Genomic DNA, 10,849 nt, shown 5'->3' on the forward strand with positions numbered 1-10,849 from the left:
TAGAGTGTTCTGCCTATGTTTTCCTCTAAGAGTTTTATAGTGTCTGGCCTTACATTTAGGTCTTTAATCCATTTTGAGCTTATTTTTGTATGGTGTTAGGGAGTATGTTAGGTGTTAGGTGTTAGGGACTGATCTAATCTCATACTTTTACATGTAGCTGTCCAGTTTTCCCAGCACCACTTATTGAAGAGGTTGTCCTTTCTCCACTGTACATTCCTGCCTCCTTTATCAAAGATAAGGTGACCATATGTGCGTGAGTTTATCTCTGGGCTTTCTATCCTGTTCCATTGATCTATCTTTCTGTTTTTGTGCCAGTACCATACTGTCTTGATTACTGTAGCTTTGGAGTATAGTCTGAAGTCAGGGAGCCTGATTCCTCCAGCTCCATTTTTCGTTCTCAAGATTGCTTTAGCTATTCGGGGTCTTTTGTGTTTCCATACAAATTGTGAAATTTTTTGTTCTAGTTCCGTGAAAAATACCAGTGGTAGTTTGATAGGGATTGCATTGAATCTGTAGATTGTTTTGGGTAGTATAGTCATTTTCACAATGTTGATTCTTCCAATCCAAGAACATGGTATATCTCTCCATTTGTTTGTATCATCTTTAATTTCTTTCATCAGTGTCTTATAATTTTCTGCATACAGGTCTTTTGTCTCCTTAGGTAGGTTTAATCCTAGATATTTTATTCTTTTTGTTGTAATGGTAAATGGGAGTGTTTTCTTGATTTCACTTTCAGATTTTTCATCATTAGTGTATAGGAATGCCAGAGATTTCTGTGCATTAATTTTGTATCCTGCTACTTTACCAAATTCATTGATTAGCTCTAGTAGTTTTCTGGTAGCATCTTTAGGATTCTCTATGTATAGTATCATGTCATTTGCAAACAGTGACAGCTTTACTTCTTCTTTTCCGATTTGGATTCCTTTTATTTCCTTTTCTTCTCTGATTGCTGTGGCTAAAACTTCCAAAAGTATGTTGAATAAGAGTGTTGAGAGTGGGCAACCTTGTCTTGTTCCTGATCTTAGTGGAAATGGTTTCAGTTTTTCACCACTGAGAATGATGTTGGCTGTGGGTTTGTCACATATGGCCTTTATTATGCTGAGGAAAGTTCCCTCTATGCCTACTTTCTGGAGTGTTTTTATCATAAATCGGTGTTGAATTTTGTCGAAAGCTTTCTGTGCATCTATTGAGATGATCATATGGTTTTTCTCCTTCAGTTTTTTAATATGGTGTATCATGTTGATTGATTTGCATATATTGAGGAATCCTTGCATTCCTGGAATAAACCCCACTTGATCATGGTGTATGATACTTTTAATGTGCTGCTGGATTCTGTTTGCTAGTATTTTGTTGAGGATTTTTGCATCTATGTTCATCAGTGATATTGGCCTGTAGTTTTCTTTCTTTGTGACATCCTTGTCTGGTTTTGGTATCAAGGTGATGGTGGCCTCGTAGAATGAGTTTGGGAGTGTTCCTTCCTCTGCTCTATTTTGGAAGAGTTTGAGAAGGATAGGTGTTAGCTCTTCTCTAAATGTTTGATAGAACTCGCCTGTGAAGCCATCTGGTCCTGGGCTTTTGTTTGTTGGAAGATTTTTAATCACAGTTTCAATTTCGGTGCTTTTGATTGGTCTGTTCATATTTTCTATTTCTTCCTGATTCAGTCTTGGCAGGTTGTGCCTTTCTAAGAATTTGTCCATTTCTTCCAGGTTGTCCATTTTATTGGCATAGAGTTGCTTGTAGTAATCTCTCATGATCTGTTGTATTTCTGCAGTGTCAGTTCTTACTTCTCCTTTTTCATTTCTAATTCTATTGATTTGAGTCTTCTCCCTTTTTTTCTTGATGAGTCTGGCTAATGGTTTTTCAATTTTGTTTATCTTTTCAATGATCCAGCTTTTAGTTTTATTGATCTTTGCTATCATTTCCTTCATTTCTTTTTCATTTATTTCTGGTCTGATTTTTATGATTTCTTTCCTTCTGCTAACTTTGGGGATTTTTTTTCTTCTTTCTCTAACTGCTTTAGGTGCAAGGTTAGGTTGTTTACTCGAGATGTTTCCTGTTACTTAAGGTAGGATTGTATTGCTATAAACTTCCCTCTTAGAAGTGCTTTTGCTGCATCCCATAGGTTTTGGGTCGTCGTGTCTCCATTGTCATTTGTTTCTAGGTGTTATTTTATTTCCTCTTTGATTTCTTCAGTGATCACTTCATTATTAAGTAGTGTATTGTTTAGCCTCCATGTGTTTGTATTCTTTACAGAACGTTTCCTGTAATTGATATCTAGTCTCATAGCGTTGTGGTTGGAAAAGATACTTGATACAATTTCAATTTTCTTAAATTTACCAAGGCTTGATTTGTGACCCAAGATATGATCTATCCTGGAGAATGTTCCATGAGCACTTGAGAAAAATGTGTATTCTGTTGTTTTTGGATGGAATGTCCTATAAATATCAATTAAGTCCATCTTGTTTAATGTATCATTTAAAGCTTGTGTTTCCTTATTTATTTTCATTTTGGATGATCTATCCCTTGGTGAATCTGGGGTTTTAAAGTCCCCTACTATGAATGTGTTACTGTCGATTTCTCCTGTTATGGCTGTTAGTATTTGCCTTATGTATTGAGGTGTTCCTACGTTGGATGCATAAATATTTACAATTGTTATATCTTCTTCTTGGATCGATCCTTTGATCATTATGTAATGTCCTTCTTTGTCTCTTCTAATAGTGTTTATTCTAAAGTCTATTTTGTCTGATATGAGAATTGCTACTCCAGCTTTCTTTTGGTTTCCATTTGCATGGAATATCTTTTTCCATCCCCTTACTTTCAGTCTATGTGTCTGTAAGGTCTGAAGTGGGTCTCTTGTAGACAGCATATATATGGGTCTTGTTTTTGTATCCATTCAGCCAATCTGTGTCTTTTGGTGGGAGCATTTATTCCATTTACATTTAAGGTAATTATCGATATGTATGTTCCTATTCCCATTTTCTTAATTGTTTTGGGTTCGCTACTGTAAGTCTTTTCCTTGTCTTGTGTTTCTTGCCTAGAGAAGTTCCTTTAGTATTTGTTGTAAAGCTGGTTTGGTGGTGCTGGACTCTCTCAGCTTTTGCTTGTCTGTAAAAGTTTTAATTTCTCCATCAAATCTGAATGAGATCCTTGCTGGGTAGAGTAATCTTGGTTGCAGGTTTTTCTCCTTCATCACTTTAAATATGTCCTGCCAGTCCCTTCTGGCTTGCAGAGTTTCTGCTGAAAGATCAGCTATTAACCTTATGGGGATTCCCTTGTGTGTTATTTGTTGTTTTTCCCTTGCTGCTTTTAATATGATTTCTTTGTATTTAATTATTGACACTTTGATTAATATGTGTCTTGGCATATTTCTCCTTGGATTTATCCTGTATGGGACTCTCTGTGCTTCCTGGACTTGATTAACAATTTCCTTTCCCATATTAGGGAAGTTTTCAACTATAATCTCTTCAAATATTTTCTCAGTCCCTTTCTTTTTCTCTTCTTCTTCTGGAACCCCTATAATTTGAATGTTGCTGCTTTTAATGTCCCAGAGGTCTCTGAGACTGTCCTTAGTTCTTTTCATTCTTTTTTCTTTATTCTGCCCTGAAGTAGTTATTTCCACTATTTTATCTTCCAGGTCACTTATCCGTTCTTCTGCCTCAGTTATTCTGCTATTGATCCCTTCTAGAGTATTTTTAATTTCATTTATTGTGTTGTTCACCATTGCTTGTTTCATCTTTAGTTCTTCTAGGCCCTTGTTAAATGTTTCTTGCATTTTGTCTATTCTATTTCCAAGATTTTGGATCATGTTTACTATCATTATTCTGAATTCTTTTTCAGGTAGACTGCCCATTTCCTCTTCATTTGTTAGGCCTGGTGGGTTTTTATCTTGCTCTTTCAACTGCTGTGTGTTTTTCTGTCTTCTCATTTTGCTTATCTTACTGTGCTTGGGGTCTCCTTTTTGCAGGCTGCAGGTTCGTAGTTCCCATTGTTTTTGGTGTCTGTCCCCAGTGGCTAAGGTTGGTTCAGTGGGTTGTGTAGCTTTCCTGGTGGAGGGGACTAGTGCCTGTGTTCTGGTGGATGAGGCTGGATCTTGTCTTTCTGGTGGGCAAATCCACATCTGTTGGTGTGTTTTGGGGTGTCTGTGGACTTATTATGATTTTAGGCAGCCTCTCTGCTAATGGGTGGGGTTGTGTTCCTGTCTTGCTAGTTGTTTGGCATAGGGTGTCCAGCACTGTAGCTTGCTGGTCGTTGAGTGAAGCTGGGTGCTGGTGTTGAGATGGAGATCTCTGGGAGATTTTCACCATTTGATATTATGTGGAGCTGGGAGGTCTCTTGTGGACCAGTGTCCTGAAGTTGGTTCTCCCACCTCAGAGGCACAGCACTGACTCCTGGCTGCAGCACCAAGAGCCTTTCATCCACACGGCTCAGAATAAAAGGGAGAAAAAGTAGAAAGAAAGAATTAGTAGAGGTAGAAGGAAAGAAAGAAAGAAAGAAAGAAAAGAAAGAAAGGAGGGAGGGAGGGAGGAAGAAAGGAAGGAGGGAGGGAAGGAAGGAAAAAAGAAAGAAAGAAGATAAAGTAAAATAAAATAAGATAAAATAAAATAAAGTTATGAAAATAAAAAATAATTATTAAGGAAAAAAATTAAAAAAAAAAAACCAAAACTGGACAGATAGAACCCTAGGACAAATGGTGGAAGCAAAGCTATACAGACAAAATCTCACACAGAAGCATACACATACACACTCACAAAAAGAGGAAAAGGGGAAAAAATCATAAATCTTGCTCTCAAAGTCCACCTCCTCAATTTGGGATGACTCGTTGTCTATTCATGTATTCCACAGATGCAGGTACATCAAGTTGATTGTGGAGCTTTAATCCGCTGCTTCTGAGGCTGCTGCGAGAGATCTCCCTTTCTCTTCTCTGTTCTCACAGCTCCCGGGGCTCAGCTTTGGATTTGGCTCCGCCTCTGCGTGTAGGTCGCGGGAGGGCGTTAGTTCTTCGCTCAGAGAGGGTGGGGTTAAAGGCGCAGCTGCTTCAGGGACTCTGGTTCACTGAGGCCGGGCGTGGGGGGGCGGGGGGGGGAGGAGGGAGGGGCACGGAGGGCGGGGCGAGCCTGCGGCGTCTGCCGGCATGACGATGCACCAGCCTGAGGCGCTCCGTGCGTTCAGCGGCCTTAGCATCTCATGCCCGTCTCGGGTCCGTGCTTTTAGCCACGGCTCGCGCTCGTCTCTGGAGCTCCTTTAAGCAGCGCGCTTAATCCCCTCTCCTCGCGCACCAGGAAACAGAGGGAAGAAAAAGTCTCTTGCCTCTTCGGCAGCTCCAGACTTTTCCCCGGACTCCCTCCCCGCCCCGCCGTGGCGCACTAACCCCCTGCAGGCTGTGTTCACGCCGCCAGCGCCAGTCCTCTCCCGGCGCTCCGACCGAAGCCCGAACCTCAGCGCCCAGCCCCGCCCGCCCCGGCGTGTGAGCAGACGAGCCTCTCGGGATGGTGAGTGCCAGTTGGCGCCGATCCTCTGTGCGGGAATCTCCCCGCTTTGCCCTCCGCACCCCTGTTGCTGTGCTGTCCTCCGCGGCTCTGAAGCTTTCCCCCCTCCGCCACCCGCAGCCTCCACCCGCGAAGGGCTCCTACTGTGTGGAAACTTTTCCTCCTTCACGACTCCCTTCCACTGGTGCAGGTCCCGTCCCTATTCTTTTGTCTCTTTTTTTTCTTTTGCCCTACCCAGGTACGTGGGGCGTTTCTTGCCTTTTGAGAGGTCTGAGGTCTTCTGCCAGCCTTCAGTAGGTGTTCTGTAGGAGTTGTTCCACGTGTAGATGTATTTCTGGTGTATCTGTGGGGAGGCAGGTGGTCTCCGCGTCTTGCTCTTGCGCCATCTTCCCGGAAGCCCTATGTGCCACATCTTTATCCATTCGTCTGTCAATGGGCATTTAGGTTGCTTCCATGTCCTGACTATTGTAAATAGTGCTGCAATGAACACTGGGGTGCATGTTCTTTTTGAATTATGGTTTTCTCTGGGTATATGCCCAGTAGTGGGATTGCTGGGTCCTATGGTAATTCTATTTTTAGTTTTTTAGGGAACCTCCATACTGTTCTCCATAGTGGCAGTATCAATTTACGTTCCCACCAACAGTGCAAGAGGGTTCCTTTTCTCCACACCCTCTCCAGCATTTATTGTTTGTAGATTTTTTGATGATGCCATTCTGACTGGTGTGAGGTGGTACCTCATTGTAGTTTTGATTTGCATTTCTCTAATGATTAGTGATGTTGAGCATCCTTTCATGTGTTTGTTGGCCATCTGTATATCTTCTTGCCAAAGAGCATTCTAAAACCCAACATAAGTGGTATTTTTATTACCTATTATTTAGAATTTTTTTTAGGGTATCGGTGTCATCGTTGCTTGCTAGTTAAAATGGAAGGCAGTGAGGAGAAGTGGCATCTCTGTGATTCTTCTGGCTTTGGTGTCATCTCTTCGTAGGAAGAGCATTGTGTCTTATGCATCTCTACCTCTAGTGCTTAGCATGTAGCCATTGATAGATGTGTTTAGACAAACTAGTTGCTGAAGAGGGTAAAAAGCCTTCCCTAGATTTAAGTAACTAAGGATTTATTCAAATAACTATTAGCAAAATTATTAGCAAAAAAAAATCAGAAATTGCTTAGCAATCTGGTGAGTATTGAGCAGCCCTGGGAGAGTTGGTTCTCTGGAAGCAGAGCAACTGTTTTCACAACAGTTGTAATGAGGATGAGTAAACCTGAAGGGCCAGGTCCCTTGGTCATGCCTGTCAGGCTGGGAGGAGAGGGCTGCGAGGGTATGAGCCTGAGCCTGTGAAGTTGCAGGGAAGGGAACTTGGTTGTTTGAAGGGGCCAAGCTTGGCCGTGGGGATTCAGTGCTGGCAGGGCGGCCACAGACAGCGGTGAAGAGTCTGGATATCACTTGCTGGGGCCATTCCATAGCGTGGGAAGTGGAAGATTGAAGCATGGCAGCAGTCAAGACTTGGAGGTGAATCTAAGTAGGGGTTTGAAATCCAGAGAGTCACAGAGCACCAATGTGACATTAATAAGTAAAATTCTGAAACGTCTTGATTATCAGGGGTGATTTATTAGATATTTTACATGCCAGGCACTGTGCTAAGTAATGTTTAAATACCTAATCTCATTTAATCCTCATAACAACCTAACAGGGTAAATATTATTGTGCCCATTTTAAGGGCAGAGTACAATTTATTCAAGATCACATAGTAAGTGAAAGAATCTGCAGTTAACTTGGCCTTTTCTGACTCAGAAGGGTTGGTTCTTAACCACCAAGTTTTACTTCCCAGATTCAAGTGCAGAATTCCAGTTTTTAGGTGAAAATAAGGAGGGAGGTCAGGCCTGGGTGGCAGGGCCCTAGTTTGGTAGGGATTAGAATATTTGGACAGGTTATTAGGGCAGCGGTGGCAAAACCGACAAAGAAGACAGGATCCTGTGCCGAAAATGCATCAACCAGGGGCAGTTCCGAAGCACCTCCGCAGCAGGTCCTGTGCCGGGCACCAGGGATGCCAAGGTGATGGATGCTTGGTCCCTGAGACGCAGGTCTTCAGTGCCAATGCAGAGCCTGGTTATCAGAGTCAGGTACAAGGGCTGAGCGGGACTCAAGCCAAGGCTGAATTAGTACTGATTTTCTGAGCTGTTGGACTGGGCTTCTTTCAAAGCCTAGGGCAAAGTTAGCCTTCAGGTGGGGTATTAAGTGGCTTTAGCCATGGAAAAAGTACACTTTGGAATATGGGAGGAATAAAGGCTAGGACAGGGCTATTCTGCTTGCCCAGAGTCCACTCTCTGTTCTAGAAAGAGCACCTGGGTTTGGGAAAACTGCGTTTCCTCTATTGGAGACAATCTTGGTGAGTCTGTCACTCAGTGTATCCCACCCTTACCTGGTAAGGGAGTGGATATGTGATACAATATAAGCTAATTAAAATCCAAAGTGATGTGACAAAGACTGAAAACAGAGAACATTCACTTGGAATGCAGCAACCTGAAAGCTTGCTATATTTTTTCTTACAATCTAGAAACTCGTGAAGGATTGGGCTCCTGTCCTTTCTGAGGCTTGTTTTTTTGCCCTGTTCCTAGATTAGGTGAGCTGCCCCTCAGCCGTCCTAAAATTTCCATATTTGTAAGCAAGCTAAAGAAGGTTTCTATTGCTTACAACTCAAAAACCCTGACTGATGCAAAGGTAATACATATGAAATTAGAGAATTTTCTTTACTAGATTGTGAGTCCCTTGCAAGAAGGAACGTTTTCTTCTTCATCTTTGAATTCAGAGGTCATAGGTCAATGCTTTGCATGTGGTAAGGGCTCACTAAATGTTGGTTGACTGAATGATTAAGTGAATGAATGAATACAAAGATCATCTTACAGCATTCAGCCCACCAAGGTCATGTAGACATGGCTTAGAACTGGTGACAAATCAGTTGGTGGGGCAGCATTTTCAAGCCTTCATGCCAATCATTTTAATCCAGCCAAGAAGACTTCCTGTTATGAAAGTAAAACAAAGGACATCTTCATTTTAGCAGCAGCCACCACTTCTCTTGAGAGAAATGGGGTTATTGTAATTCCAGCTTAGTTGAAATATGTAAGACTTCCTCATGCTGTGCATAAAATTGATAACTTGTACATCTGGGACCAACCCTTTCTTTCCTATTATTCCATTTTAGACTTTCATAAGTCAACTGAGCCTTCAGCTTTTGAAAAGTCATTTTGGAGAATTATTTTGCATAAGTACTAGTAAATACTGGCACGTGTACTAGGCAGATGATGGAAATGTTTCTCTTAGTCTCTGGTGGCCCCGTCAGCAGAATGAGTGGCTGGAGAATTGGCTGGGTTGGATGGCAGCAAAATGTGCTGGTCACTTGTACTTTCTGAGTTTCTTTCCACCCAAATGAGGATGATTTGTTTTAAAACTTCACGAAAGAGGACCAGGCAGACTAAAGAAATGCACACATACATCAATAACCAGAATGACTAGTAGTGGGAAGATTGTTGAGTTTCTTCTTTGGGTTCCTGTATGTGGCCAATTGGAAGATTCAAATGATGTCATTAAGTTTGTGTTTGTGGACCATAAGCATGGCTAAGCTGGTAATGTTTTTTTTTTTTTTTTTTTTTTGCGGTACGTGGGCCTCTCACTGTTGCGGCCTCTCCCGTTGCGGAGCACAGGCTCCGGACGCGCAGGCTCCGCTAGCGGCCATGGCTCACGGGCGCAGCCGCTCCGCGGCATGTGGGATCTTCCCGGACCGGGGCACGAACCTGCGTCCCCTGCATCGGCAGACAGACTCTGAACCACTGCGCCACCAGGGAAGCCCTGGTAATGTTTTTATAAACTGTAAGCAACAGGATTTTTACAGCTAGAAGATGACATAGCTCTTGGCAGCTTCAGTGATTGATTGTATCATTGGCCATCTCTCTGTGTTGAAGGAATGGAAATTGTGGCTCTTTCGAAAGTGTCTGACTTTTATAGACTTGAGAGATACTCAAATCCTTCTAAACTAAGCAGGCACCACTGTTTAGAAAGAGGGTGGTGAGCTGATAGATTAGCTGTGTTTGCTCCTGTATGTGGATCTGGTTTTAGACCAGGTTTATACCAACATGGTAAATGGAGGATTAATACAATGAATCCAATAAATAAAGTTAAAAAAATTGCCTTCAGATATTTTGTGGCTAAGGCTTATATTAGATACAAAATTTGAAAAATGGCTACAGCTTCTGTTTATATTTTTGTTAATATCAACCTGAACTAATTTATTTGATCTTTGAAGAAATTACATAACTTTTTCTCATAATTGGCTTCTCATCCAGTCTAAAGTATTTTATTTACTGCCCTGCTATAAAGTTAGCTAATTTTTCCTACTTCTCAAAATGAGTTTGAGAAACCATGATAAATATATATGGATGCCTAAAGCTGTATGAGAATTGCATGAGGCAGGGGTTACCATTTTTAACAACATGAACATAATCCTAATTTGAAATGTATAAAAAGCGAGCTAGAAAATTTTGCTTTTTGAAAAGGAATGCTCTAGTTGGATTGTGCCAGGCCTGGCAGGTGGTAGAATCCAGTTTTGGATCTAGTAAAGGGAAATCTAAGGAGGCCTCCAGAGGTGGTGAAGCAGGCAGGGGCTAGACCTGGGTGTGGGCTTAGACACGGCGGCTGTCACAGAGCTAGGAGGGACCTGGTGCTGGGAACAGGTCTGGGTTATTACGTGAAACCACAAGTCTTAGCCTCAAAGTCTGGGTAGTCAGACAAATGCTGCAAGATTGATACGTTTTTCAGGTGGAGCACAGTGAATAGAAGTCAGATTTGTCAGCCAAGAACAGCAACACAGAAAGGAGAGACTGGTAACAGAGCATTACAGTCTTGAGGAAGGGGTTTGGAACCAGCAAGCCAAAATCAAGGCAAGGAGGCTGAGCCCTCGATGAAGAAAGAGTTTGAGGTTAGGTCTTGTCATCTGCTAAATTGTGTCCCCCGCAATATATGTTCAAGTCTTAACCCCCAGAACTTGTGTGACCTTATTTGGAAATGGAGTGTTTGCAGATGTAATCAGGTTAGGATGAGGTCATTCGGGTGCATCCTAATCCTGTATGACTGATGTCCTTATAAGAGGAGGAAAATGCTTTGTGAAGAGAGAGACACATGGAGAAGTCCAGGTGACCACAGAGGTAGATGTTGGAATGATACAAATGCAAGTCAAGGGATGCCAAGGGTGGACGGCCACCACTGGAAGCTAGGAGGAGGAATGGAAGGGTCTACCCAGAGTCTTAGAGGGAGCATGCCCCCACCCGCCAGCCCTGAAATCTTGATTTTGGGTTTCTAGCTTCCAGAACTG

The sequence above is a fragment of the Stenella coeruleoalba genome (assembly GCF_951394435.1).
Source record: "Stenella coeruleoalba genome assembly, chromosome: 6".
Lineage (NCBI taxonomy): Eukaryota > Metazoa > Chordata > Mammalia > Artiodactyla > Delphinidae > Stenella > Stenella coeruleoalba.